This window comes from Vipera ursinii (genome assembly GCF_947247035.1).
Source record: "Vipera ursinii genome assembly, chromosome: W".
In the NCBI taxonomy this organism is placed as follows: domain Eukaryota; kingdom Metazoa; phylum Chordata; class Lepidosauria; order Squamata; family Viperidae; genus Vipera; species Vipera ursinii.
Window position 1 is genome coordinate 23116578 of NC_139522.1, and position 13625 is coordinate 23130202.

Sequence of the window (13625 nt, forward strand, 5' to 3'; positions counted from 1 at the left end):
AAAGACCTTGGATTGAATTTTGGCTTCTCTTCTGAAATTGCTCAGGCAAGCTTGTATTTAAACAGACTCGTTAGATTTTGGATGTATGTTTCTTTCCTTGTTATCTACATGGCCTTGAGTAAATTACACTTCTAATCTAACTGTGTGTGAGTAGAAACCTTAAGGAGGACAGCTTGTTTCATATGTCATGGTTCCGATTAATGAGACACATCAAAGAACACTGCATGATTGTTTATTCTAAAAAGGTCTATAATAATGAGAATGGAGTATCGGCACTCATAGATGGGTGCCAGAATCTGAATTCTCCTCCCCTTGACACATCATATCCTACAGAATCTCCCATCCTTAATTACATATCATGAATCACAATCCCCAATTAGTTTAACACACAAAGTTTCACCTCCCTTCTGAAGCGCGCTATCTCTTATCTTCTCAAAACATCCGGGTTGAAATCCTCCCGCGCTTTAGTGATTCAAAGCCAAAAAGTTAAAGGACAAGGCTGCCTCTTATATTGCCAGTGCAAAAACATGTCAATGTTTGCAGCATTGACATTCGGCCCCCCCTTACAAAAAGGACAAATCCTGTAATGTAAAAAAAACACAAGTTAGTAGCTGGCTTTTGGTTTGTTGGGGTGTTTCTCATAAAATGTTTTGATAAGTCTGTCAGCTTTCACATCGCTAGATTTCACCCAAATGGCTTCAGACAATGGGTATCCCTTCCATTGTACTAGGTACTGCAGTTTTCCCTTAAAGATTCTAGAGTCAAGAATACGTTTCACTTCATAAAGGGTCTGACCCGCTACTACGAGGGGTCTGAGTGCCTTCTTAGAGGGAGGTCTTAAAGTAGAGGCCCAAAAAGGTTTCAGTAAGCTACAATGGAAAACCAAGTGAATTTTTCCCAAAAGTCTGGGGAGTTTCAATTCTACTATGACCGGGTTGATGATTCGCACAATGGGGAAAGGCCCCAAGAATTTCAGTCCTAATTTCTTACTGGGTAATTTGAGGTGTAAATATTTAGTTGACAGATAAACCTTTTCCCCAACTTGGAATGTTCTTTGGGGAGCCCTCTTTTTATCAGCCTGTTTTTTATAAGTCTCAGAAGTCTTTTTTAACACCATTTTCGTGTTTCTCCAAACCTCTTTCCACCCCCTCATCCATTGATCTAGTGTCTGGGAAGCAGCGGGCACCTGAGGGTAGTCAGGCATCAGGCTGAACTCTTTTCCTGTGGCTACTCTGAAAGGTGTGTAGCCAGTGCTGCTGTGAACAGAATTATTGTAGGCCACCTCAGCAAAAGGGAGGAGGTTAGTCCAGTTTGTCTGTTGGTAGGAAACATAGCATCTGAGATATTGCTCCACCTTTGAACCATTGATCGGTCAGGAGCTCTCGTTTTATCTTCTTCACTCCTGGGTCATCAGGATTAGGGGTTCTGCGAGGTGTGAGTTGTGCCGCAGGTTGTGAACTGGGGATAATTACCTCATAGACCTCTTCACATTCGCTTTTGTACTGTGGCAATTGGGATAGTGCATCAGCTAGGAAGTTTTTTCTTCCTGTTATGTACTTTAGAGTAAAATTAAAATGGTTAAAGTACTGTGCCCATCACACTCGCTTTGGGGACAATTTGCGGGGAGATTTTAGTGCCTCTAAATTTTTGTGATCTGTCCATACTTCAAAAGGCACCTTGCTCCCTTCTAGTGTCACCAGTTTAATAGATCCCACCTAATTGCGAAGGCCTCCTTCTCCCAGACTGTCCATTTTCTCTCGCCTTCTGTGAATTTCTTAGAGGTGTAGGCACAAGGTTGCAGGACCCCACTTTTATTCTTTTTTTTTATTTAAAAAGTTTTACAATACATTTTGACTTTAATCCCCCCCTCCCCCACCCCTATCCCTCTCCCCCACTCCCTCCTCCCCCCCCCCGACTTCCCAGAGCTAAATACAGGGCATAAAATCAAAAAACAAACATAAACACCCCTATATTATCAACAATAAAGTATAAATTCTATCTCTCTCTAGCTCATATAAAATGAATACAAACAATATTAATATTACAAATAAAGTAGAGAAGAAAAAGAGGAAAACAAAAAAAGATCTTTACTCAAAATAAATTTTCTTAATCCCAGTCCTTATTCATATTAATTTCAAAAAAAAAAGGGAAAAGAAAAAAAAAACTTTCACCTGCTATTTGCATTCTCCCACCTTTCTCTAATTTCCAAACAAATTCTCAATTACGCACCAAAAGCGCTTATCTCTGTTAATCTTAATAATCTCCAACCAAACTAAACTATAATCTAAAATAGTTCTTGCCTGTATCACGCCAAATGTCTCACAGTTCCAAATCATCCTTAAGTTCAAATAAAAGTTCAAATAAAAAGAGTATATAAAAAAAAATTTTTAAGCAATCTCTAAGACAACTTGTTATTAATTAGGTGCTTACATACCCACTCTTAGTTCAACACATACTTTAAGTCTGTAACCCTAATATACTTTTCTAGCAAGCAAATAACATCAATCTTAAATTATATAAAATATTAAAAAAAGAAGAAAAACTTTCTTTCTCCTCTATAATAATTTTACTCCATTGACATTCTAATCTAAAAATTTAATCAACAATCTTAACGCCCCAAAACTTTTGGAGCACCTCTGTCATGAACCCCAAAACTTCTTTAGACCGCTCTCCTCCTACATCTTCATTGTAAGCACACTTTGAAGATTCCATAACTTTCCGCTGGTCTTGCTCTTGCTCTCGTCTCGCTCTTCTTAGGGCGGCACGCGTCATCTTCTGGCCTCCTGCAGCAACCGATGAGACTGTAGCTTGATCCCCTCCACCACCATTGTCCTCTGTCTGTCTGTCTGCAACATCTTGAAACTTTCCCACACCGTGTCCTTTTGCAGCTTCCAAAAATGATAGGGGGGTTGCTTTTAACACATTACTATAAAAATCACGTGCCTGAGCCACAGTAACCAAACGATGTCTTTTACCTTCGTGCGTTGTCACCAACCCAACTGGGATCTCCCATCTGAACTTAATATCACGTTTCTTAAGTTCCTGTACTAGAAATGCGAAATCTTTCCTTCTCCTTAGGATCTTCGGAGGAATCTCTTTTAAAACCAAAACTTCTTGCTCAGCCACTACCAAATAAGTATCATAAGCAGCTTGAATGACTTCATCTCTAATTACTCTCTTTGTAAAATAGACCACCACATCTCTGGGTAACTTCCTCTGTCTTGCAATCCATGAATTTACACGAAAAACTTTGTCCATATTTCCCTCAATTTCAGATGCTGACTGGCCCAGTACCCCTTCCAGAGCCTCAGAAATCAGCTGCTTTAAATCTTCTTTACCATTCTCCTTTAAACCCCTAATTCTAATAGCATTCTGCATCTGATTATACTGAGCACGGCTCAATTCTTCATCCATTTTATCCCTTATATTTTCATTTTCTAATACCTTTGCTTCTAATATAGAGTTCTTTTGACTGAGATCCTCCACTTTTACATCCAGCTGTTGCACACATTCAGCTACGGATACAACCTTAGACAAGATGTCCACCCTCATTGCTCTCAGCTTCTCTTCCATCTTCTTCTCCAATTTCTCCATTTTCTCCTCCATTTTCTCCTCCAATTTCTCCTCCAGCTTTTTCAACTTTTCATCCATCATATCAGACATCAGTTGTGCGTGCTTTCCAAGAGCGTCTTGTAAATCCTTAAGCGTCAATACCGGAGGAGATGCAGGAGGAAGCAAAGCTTGCAGTGAGGTCTCTTGCACCAGGGAAGACCCCACATTCCGAAGAGCTTTAGAAGTTTTAGCCGCCATCTTCCCCCACTTTCACTTATTACGCACTTTCACTTTAAAGCTATAAAATCCATTGAGCTAGAGAGTAAAAATAAAGAGTCCACTTCACCTTGACCTCCTGTACCGCTCTGCCTGCATCTTGATAATCAAAAGTATTTCCTTTTGGCAGGGGTGGTTGCTAACGCCTGGCTCTGCTCCAAGAATCCCAGAGCAGAGGCGCTGCACAGCTCAGAGCAACCCAGGCTTCGGGGGGGCTCATCCTTCAGCCGCCCAAGCTCTCAGCTCAGGCGGCCCCAGAGAGCTCAACCCCTACCTGGGGCCTCACCCCCTCCTCTTCTCCCGAGGAGGGGGCTTCAAATCCATCTAAACAGCTTATAGACGCTGTTTACGATGGAAAAACACAGCTGCGGAGCGGGCAGCCCGAAAACGGCTGTCTTTTGACGTCGCGTCGCCACCGGAAGCCCCCACTTTTATTCTTTTGTAGTAACACAGCTCCGTCTGCCACGTCGCTGGTGTCTGCTTGAATTACGAAGGGCTCCCCTGGGCTGGGGTGCTTTAGAACTGGTTCAGCCGCAAATAGTCTTTTTAAATTCTCAAAAGCTTTCTGACAACTCATAGTCCATGCTAGTGGTTGACCAGGTTGCAGTTTTCCCCCTCCCTTGCCTGTTTTGAGTAGTTCAGTAAGAGGTAGAGCAATTTTGGCAAAAGAGGGAATGAATTGACAGTAGAAGTTGGTAAACCCTAGGAAGCTCTGGAGCTGTTTGCGAGTCTTTGGGGCTGCCATTCAATTATATCTTTCACTTTGGATGGGTCCATTTCGATGCCCTCGTCGGAAATTCTATAGCCAAGATAATCTAATCGGGTTTGGTGAAATTCACATTTCGACAATTTGACATTAAGTTTGGCATTCAATAGTTTCTTTAACAATTCTCTGACCAGTCTTATGTGGTTAGTCATATTCGTACTGTATATCAGAATGTCATCAAGATAGACCAGAACCCCTTTGTATAAATGATCATGTAGGACCTCATTAATCAACTGCATAAATACGGCTGGGGCCCCCTGCAGTCAAAATGGCATGACTTTGAATTGGTAGCTTCCCAAGGGGCAGTTGAAGGCTGTTTTCCACTCATCCCCCTCCTTTATTCTCACCCGGTAATATGCTTCTCTCAGGTCTAACTAAGTGAAGACACTCCCCTTCGCCAGGTGGGTTAGTAAATCTTTCAGGAAGGGGGAGAGGGTATTTATTTTCCACACTCATGGCATTAAGACCCTTATAGTCCACACAGAGATGAAGACACCCATCTTTTTTTTCTTTGAAGAACACAGGGGCTCTCACAGTAGGCTTGGCCTGTTCAATGAATCCCCTTGCTAGGTTTATATCCACATATAGCTGCATCTCCTCCATTTCAACGGGGGACATAGTGTACATTCTTGGTTGTGGATGTTTGGCCCCCAGCAACAGTTCAATGGAACAATCATTGGGTCAGTGAGGAGGGAATGTATCGCATTCTTTCTCACTAAATCCCTCCGCTAGGTTCCGGTACTCACTGGGGATGAGTGGCTCGCCTGGTGGCTGTGAGGCAGCCATGTGCGCTTGCTCATTGGGTGGACTAAAATTCCCTGTAACATCTGTTGAATCAATGGGGGGATCGGGCCCTATGGGTAGTCTCACAGTTCTCATTCCTTTCTCCCACCAGATAAATGGCTTCCATTTGTCTAACCAGGCTAATCCTAAAATCACAGTCCCAATCATTTTTGGGGCCACCAGGAAGCAAATAAATTCCCAGTGCTCACCTATTTCTTGGTGTAAGGGCTCCATTAATTGCGTTAGTAAGGTCCCTCCCATCAAGGAGCCATCAGCTTGCTCAAACCTCACAGGTTTGGAGAGCAGTTTTGCTCATATGCCCAGGTTCATGGCAAATGGCAAGCTAATGATGCATCGGGAGCATCCAGAATCAACGAGCAACTTTAAATCTACCTTCGTACCCAACTTAGAGATTATGAGCTTGGCAGGTAGTAAAAAAGGTGGGACATGTTGGCTCACCATTGGGTCATCCTCTCCTTCGTCTTTGCTGTCAAAAGAGGGTAGAATTGGGGTGGATCCAGCCTGAGTTCCGGCGTCCTCCCATGTGGGGGATGTGACCTGGGCAACAGGTTCCTGCATCATCCGGTTGGATTTCTCTCCCAATAGCCACTGTGCAGGTTTCTTTCTCACTGCTGGTCCTGGTCTGTTCTGCTGTTGGGGGTAGGGGACTGGGCATTTCGCTGCTCGATGTCCCTGCTTTCCACACCGGAAACACTTAATTGCCAGGCCTACAGGTGGCCTGGGTCTTTCAGCCATCACAGTAGCTGGAGATTTTTGTGGGGGTGATTGCCATTCGTATTGTTCTGACCTCGGCTCGGCTTCAGCTAGGAGAGGCTTCTTATAACGGGCGAGCTGAACATCTAATCTTACTGCTGCTCAGTACCATTCTTGCAACTGGTCAGGTACAGCTCAGTATATGCAGGCCTGAGAAAGGTGGTCATCCAACCCTTCCCTGAAATGATGAATTATGGATTGCTCAGGCCATCTCCCTATCTGACCAGCTATTTTGCAAAACTCCCACACATACTACAGGGCAGGCCGGCCAGCTTGTTTTATCTTGTGGATTTGTTCTTCTGCTTTGAGGGCAATGGATGGGTCCTCAAATCTCTCTCTCAGCCCTAGGAGGAAGAGGTGGGGGTCCTCCAATTCAGGGGCTTGCTCATTATATAAATTGTTTAACCATTCAGATGCTTCTCACTCTAGGCTGGACGCAATCACATTGACCATAGCACCTGGGTCTGGGTAGAGATTGGCCCAGCGATTCAAATGAGAGCGTACTTGGTATAGGAAAAAAAAAAACAGTTTTTCTGGGTCCCCATCAAAGGTTGCTCTAAAGGGTGGGCTCATCATTGGTTGCTGGGGCCCCCATTGTTGCTGGTCGCACTGGTCCTGCTGTATGTTCAGGGGTTGCACGTTTGGGCCCTGCTGCTGCCACCCTTGCTGTTTTTGTCCTCCACCAGCTTCTGATCTCCAGGCTTCTGCACCACCCCCAGCTGTTGCAAGGCCTCTATTAGCTGTGGCAAGCTCAGAGGTTGTTGGCCTTTCACTTGTGGGGGTTCCCCAACCTCCCATTGCTGCAGTGGCCCCAGGCTGGGGTCCTCTGTCTCTGTGGGTCTGGAGGGCCTGGCAGGGGACACCTGGGGCTGGCAGGCTGTCTGGTCTGCAGACAGGATTTTCTGCTCACCCAAACTCTCAGTGGCAGATGGTCTGATAGCTCTCCACCATTCTGCTTTTGAAGACTCTGGCAGTGCAGTCTCAAGGCATCTGTAGTCTCCGCTGGACTGGTTTCAGCTTTACGACCAGATAGGCTCACTTAGCTGCTGAGGGTTGGAGATCTGCCCAAACTCATCTTCCCACAGCAAGCTGTTTATTACTCTCTCTTCAGAAGTTTCGCCAGCAGCCAGGCTTCCTCTTCCCATGATGAAAATTCTTCCCTGAATCTTTGCCAGCTTCTCTCCCTTGCTAGAGACAGAGGCAGGGGCTCAGGATTCCCCAGGATGTTTGAAAGAAAGCAGATTCTGCCATGATGTCATGGTTCTGATTAATGAGAGACATCAAAGAACACTGCATGATTGTTTATTCTAAAAAAGTCTATAATAATGAGAACGGAGCATAGGCACACATGGATGGATGCCAGAATCTGAATTCTCCTCCCCTTGACACAAAGTTTCACTTCCCTTCTGAAGCGCACTATCTCTTATCTTCTCAAAACGTCCGGGTTGAATTCCTCCCATGCTTTAGTGATTCAAAGCCAAACAGTTAAAGCAAAAGGCTGCCTCTTATATTGTCAGTGCAGAAACATGTCAATGTTTGCAGCATTGACATCATACACACACTTTCCCTGCCTGAAAAGTTTAAAACTTCTGAAACTACTTGCAGCCAAAGGCTGCTGAAGGTGTGTGTGTCTTACTTTGTTCTGGGGCTTGCCAGAAATGTGGGAACATTGGGAGAAAATTTGGAGCAATTAAAGGGCGGTTTGAATTGCCAGCTGACTGCATTGCCTCTGTGCCATGCCCTGGGTCATCATAGGCCTGGAGGAGATCAGCTGGCGCTGCAGGGCTCAGCAGAAGCCCCAGGATCTGCACGCATGGCTACATGCTGATTGGAGCTTCTGGCACACCCGGAAGAGAAAAGGAGGAGGAGGGCAGAGAGAGGAGAAGCTATAAAAGGAGCAGGTTTTGGCAGGAGAGAAAGAGGGAAAAAAAACACATGGAGAAAGAGATAAGACGCTTTTGTTAGTGAAGTGGTGAGGAGAGAGTGAGCGAGGGGCTTTTGCAAGCAAAGAGTGAGTGAGAGAGCGAGTGAGAGCTTTTGCAAGCAAAGAGTGAGTGAGAGAGCAAGTGAGAGCTTTTGCAAGCAAAGAGTGAGTGAGAGAGCGAGCGAGAAGTTTTCTGAGCAAAGAGTGAGTGAATGAGGGAGTGAGCCAGAGGCTTTTGTGAGCAGAGTGAGTGAGAGAGTGAGAGAGTGGCCTTTGCAAGCAAAGAGTGAGTGAGTGAGTGAGAGAGAGCAAGAGGCTTTTGCAAGCAAAGTGTGAGTGAGTGAGAGAGTGAGCAAGAGGCTTTTGCAAGCATAGAGTGAGTGAGAGAGAGAGTGTGCGAGAGAGAGGCTTTTGCATGCAAAGAGTGAGTGAGCGAGAGAGTGAGTGGCCTTTGCGAGTGAAGGGTGAGTGAGAGAGAGCGAGGGGCTTTTGTGAGCAAAGAGTGAGTGAGTGAGAGATAGAGAAGCTTTTGCAAGTAAAGAGGGAGTGAGGGAGAGGCTTTCGTGAGCAAAGTGTGAGTGAGAGAGCAAGTGAGGGGCTTTTGTGAGCAAAGGGTGAGAGAAAAAGGGAAAAGTGAGGGGGAGAAGAGAAAAAGAAAAGGCATTGACTACTGACTTCCTCTGTTGCAGTAGAAGGAAGCATTAACATTGAACCTCAACTTTTTATTTTTCCATAATATTATAAACTAGCCATTTCTATAACAACAAATGAATCTAACCAGTAAAGCCCAAAATCCTCCCCCCCATTTTTTTTAGTCATCAGGTTTTTGACACCTTGCTAAGCACTGATGGTACTCGAATATTGTCATGTCCTAAAAGTGGTACAATCTGTGAAAAGGTTGAAAAGCCCTGTGCTAGACTGTGTTTTCAAAGTTTGGTGGTCTCCTGGCTACTGTAACAACACCACACACTGATGATAATAATAATCCCCACATGGAAGAAGAAACTCTAAACAATGCAAGTTTTTCCTTAGGAAAGTCTGGTCTACTTTATTTTCCTGTAATTGATACACTTGGTGATGTCCCTTCATAACCCTTGTAGGTTATGAAATTGATTGTTTAGCTTCAGTTGGGCTGGACTAAACTGGTCTGGGTTTGATTTCTTTTTCCTTCTATGGTTGACATGCCACCATCAGTCTTACTGTAAAGGTTCATTTTCAATTACTGTAATAGTTCCTTAATGTGTTCAGTTTGGTTACAGTTTTCTTCCTTTAAATGAGGTTTCTCATTTTGCTCTTTGAGTCTCAAGATGGTTATCCTTGTTTCTAGACCCTTTGATTTTTTCCTCTAGATTTTTATTTTTTCCTCAACTGTTTCAATTAGTTTGCATTTGGTACAGATATAATTTGGGTCTTATAAGTACATACATGGCACATGTTTCACAAATCTGAACAGTGTTAGTCTTTTTTTTCTATGACTGTTTTTGGATGTACTTTTTAAACTGTAATTAAAGTATTTAAATATTTTTTTCTCCAGTTACTCACCTTTGGTTGAGCCACTTCAGGTCCTCTCGCTCCAGGTTCTTGCCCCCTGAATTTCGGGTTGCTTTGTGCTGCCCTTGCTCCACTGCCACTTCGGGTACTCTCACTGTCCTGCTCAGTCTCTCAGATATCAGATTCCTGCCACTCCTTTGTTCTTGCTCATCGGGCACTTGACTTCCCACTTCTCATCTCTCTTGATACTTGCCTCCTTTTTTTTCTTCTTTTCTCCCATCTTCCCTCTCCCTCTCCTGCTCCCTCGTACACTTAGAAGAAAAAGGAATGACATTGCAATAGGTGTATACTACAGAGCACCCAACCAAGCAGAAAAAATAGATGAACTTTATGTCATGGTTCTGATAGAGCCAAATAAATCAGAACTCCGAGGCTAGAAGCTTCCTCAAAGAACATGTTTATTGGATACAAAATATCGGCATGATTAAAAGTGAAACCAAGTCTGAAATTCGCTCCAAAGAGTTACACTATTACAAAGTCAATCTTCCCACCCCAGTGCTATGCAATCATCCATGTTTTCCAATAGAATAGTTTGGTGAGCTGTCTAACAAAACAGCCAACCCTAACATAACCCATAGAATGACTTTGGTTCCCACGGGACACAGCATTGTTTAGACTAGAAAAAATACTCCGCACCCTGTCCCATCCATGTGGCAACCTAGAATGAGCAAGAAGGCTGCTCATTGTAGACTTGACAGTCAGACCCCCTAAGAAGAAAGCAATTCCTGCAGAGGAAACAAAGATAGAAGTTCGTAATCCCCCCTGGGTTTCTGAGGATGCTTGTCATAAAACCTTCATATTAACCTGTCTGCCTTCACATCGGTTCTTTTCACCCAGGTATCTTCTGACAAGGAGTAACCTTTCCACTGCACCAAATATTGTAATTTTCCTTTATACAATCTAGAGTCAAGAATACATTTTATCTCATAGTGAGTTTCCCCCTCCACTAGAATGGGACCAGGCACCTTCTTGGGGACTCGTCTGAAGGATGACTCTGTGACTGGCTTTAACAAACAACAATGGAAAATGGTGTGGACTTTCCCTAAAAGCCGTGGGAGCTTTAACTCAACTGTGACAGGATTTATGATTCTGACTATAGGGAAAGGACCAAAAAAACGTAGGTCCCAATTTTAGTCTTAAGTATTTAGTAAAGAGATAAACCTTCTCCCACACATGAAATGGCCTCTGGGGAGATCGCTTCTTATCGGCTTGTTCTTCATAAGTTTTAGTGGCTTGGGCTAAACCTTTTTCTATGTTTGCCCAAACATTATGCAAAGAAGTCACCCATTGATCTAGGGTCTGCAAAGTGGGAGGCTCCTGGGGGTATTCTGGTATAAGCAGTGCTTTTTTTCTAAAAAATAAATAAATGCCGGAACTCTCATCTTGGTGGCCACAGGAGGCGGGAGGGCAGGGGGAGTGTTGCTGTGGTCACGGGTGCGAGGGGTGTTGGTGGCAGGCTGCCCCCGAGGGCTGGAGCTGGCATGGCTGGTGCTGTGGGAGCAGCGGGGCCCGCTCTATATGGCGGTGCTGCGCGGGGCAGGCGGCGGAGGCGGTGTGGGCCAGGCAATGCAGGGCGGCCACTTAGGCACGCAGGGTGAGGCAATGGTGGCACAGGTCCAGCACCAGGTAGGACACCAGCCTGGCTGACACAGGGGAGCACAAGGAAGGAGTCCCAATGGACTCCACAGAACCCACTTCCCACTCCTTGTCCTCTTTTACTTACCTAGTTGAGATAGTGTAGTTGGGCAGCAGGGAGGGATGCAAAGTTCCTGCCAAATTGCCTTCACTGCAGACAACTTGCCGGTGCAACATTTGCCCGCCAGGTCTTTTGGCACACTCAGCAGCAATTCCTATTGGCTTTCAAAAGCCAATAGGCTTTTGAAAGCCAATAGAGGGAGTAGCATAGCTTGTGCAAAAGCTTTTTTCTTTTTGTGCAAAAAAGGGTGCTGGAATGCCATTCTGAGCGTTCTATGAGAAAAAAAGCCCTGCTTTTATGTTTTAATCTTATGATTTTAAAAAAATTGTAAGTTGCCCAAAACTTCGCCAGGTGCATACAAATTGCATACAAATATTATATAATTGGTAAATAAAGGTAGAACATATGTTAAATATACATCGAATGATAATATGCTTCCCTACAAAGTCAATTCTTGCTCAATGACAGACCAAGGAGTCAACTCAAAAAGGCAAGAGGAAAATCTAGAAGAGGTCTGTGCAACTTGTAGAAGGGAAAGGCCCACACTGATAAATTAAAAATCTTTGTGGTCTGCAAAGGAATGCTGGTGGGCTAATCAATGATTTGGTGATTAGAGGAGCATCTACAGTGTTGGAGCTCGTGGTCATGGTAAGCCATGGAGGCACTAGGCAACATGACTTTCAGGGCAGTGGTGGTGATTTTATTACTTTTTTAAAAAAAAAGTCTGTGCTCTGTCCAAGGGTACTTTGTAGGCCTGGTCTAGAATTCATTTTGGAGCATTCAACTATCTAGAGCAGGCATGTCAAACTGATTTTGTTTGAAGCAACTTCTTATAAAAAATTGCCATTAATTTGTTTTAATAAAATAATTTAAATCAATTTTTCACTTGATTTCAAATTAAATGAATTATATTGGTTGACAACGAGATTTTTTTTAGTACAATTGCCAAATGCAATAAACTGGTTTTAGGTATATGTGTGCACTAATTATTTCAACACCAATACATTTTAACAACATATTCCATTTGTAAATGAATGCAAATGCAAATTATACAATTTTTGTGCAAAAATCAAACAAAATAACAAATTTAAGAGCTGTTTTCATTAGTTATCCTTAGATAAAAAATAATTCCATCATCCAAAACTTTGTTATACTGTATTTAATGAACAGATGCTTTGGGATTAAAAAAAAAGACTGACTACATTTGATTGTGTATCACCATGGCATTAAAATTTAATTTAATTTTAATTTAATATTTGCATTTGTATACCGCCCTTTCCCTGAGGACTCAGGGCGGTTTACAGGGAATTAAAATCGAAACATACAAAAGTTAAAACCAATTAAAAAAGCATTAAATTCACCCTGTAGATTAAAACCCCAGTTAAAATTTTCTCCTCAGCCTGGGCCCGAGAGCTCAAAGAGCCAGGTCTTCAGGCCCCGGCGGAATGATCGGAGGTCAGGAGCAGTCCTCAGCTCTACCGGCAGCTGGTTCCAGAGGGCAGGCGCTCCCACCGAGAAGGCCCTATCCCTGGGTGTCACCCGCCGGCAATCTCTCACCGGCGGAACCCTGAGCAGACCCTCCCTGTGGGAGCGCACTGGGCGAAGGGCATTTGATGCCGGCAGCAGGTGTTCCCTCAAATAACCCGGACCCAGGCCATGTAGGGCTTTATAGGTGATAACCAGCACCTTGAATTTCACCCGGAGGGCAACCGGAAGCCAATGCAGCTCGCGGAGTAGAGGTGTTACATGGGAGTATCGGGAAACCCCCATTACAACTCGCGCGGCCGCATTCTGCACCAGTTGAAGCCTCCGAGTGGTCTTCAAGGGCAGCCCCATGTAGAGAGCGTTGCAGTAGTCCAGACGGGAGGTCACAAGCGCATGAGTGACTGTGCGTAGGGCGTCTCGGTCCAGATAGGGGCGCAACTGGCGCACCAGGCGAACCTGTGCAAAAGCCCCCCTGGTCACGGCTCCTATGTGATCTTCAAAATTGAGCCGTGAATCCAGGAGGACGCCCAAGTTGCGAGCCCTATCAACGGGGGGTAACACCTCACCCCCCATCGTTAGAGGTGGAATAACTTGGTTAACCCGAGACGCCGATATGCACAGCCACTCAGTCTTGGCGGGATTGAGACGAAGCCTGTTTCTCCCCATCCAGACCTGAACCGCCTCCAGGCACCGGGACATCACGGAGAGGGCATCACTGGGTTGGTTCGGGGTGGAAAGAAAAAGTTGGGTATCATCAGCGTACTGGTGATACCCCACCCCAAAACCACGAATGATCTCGCCCAGCGGCTTCATGTAGA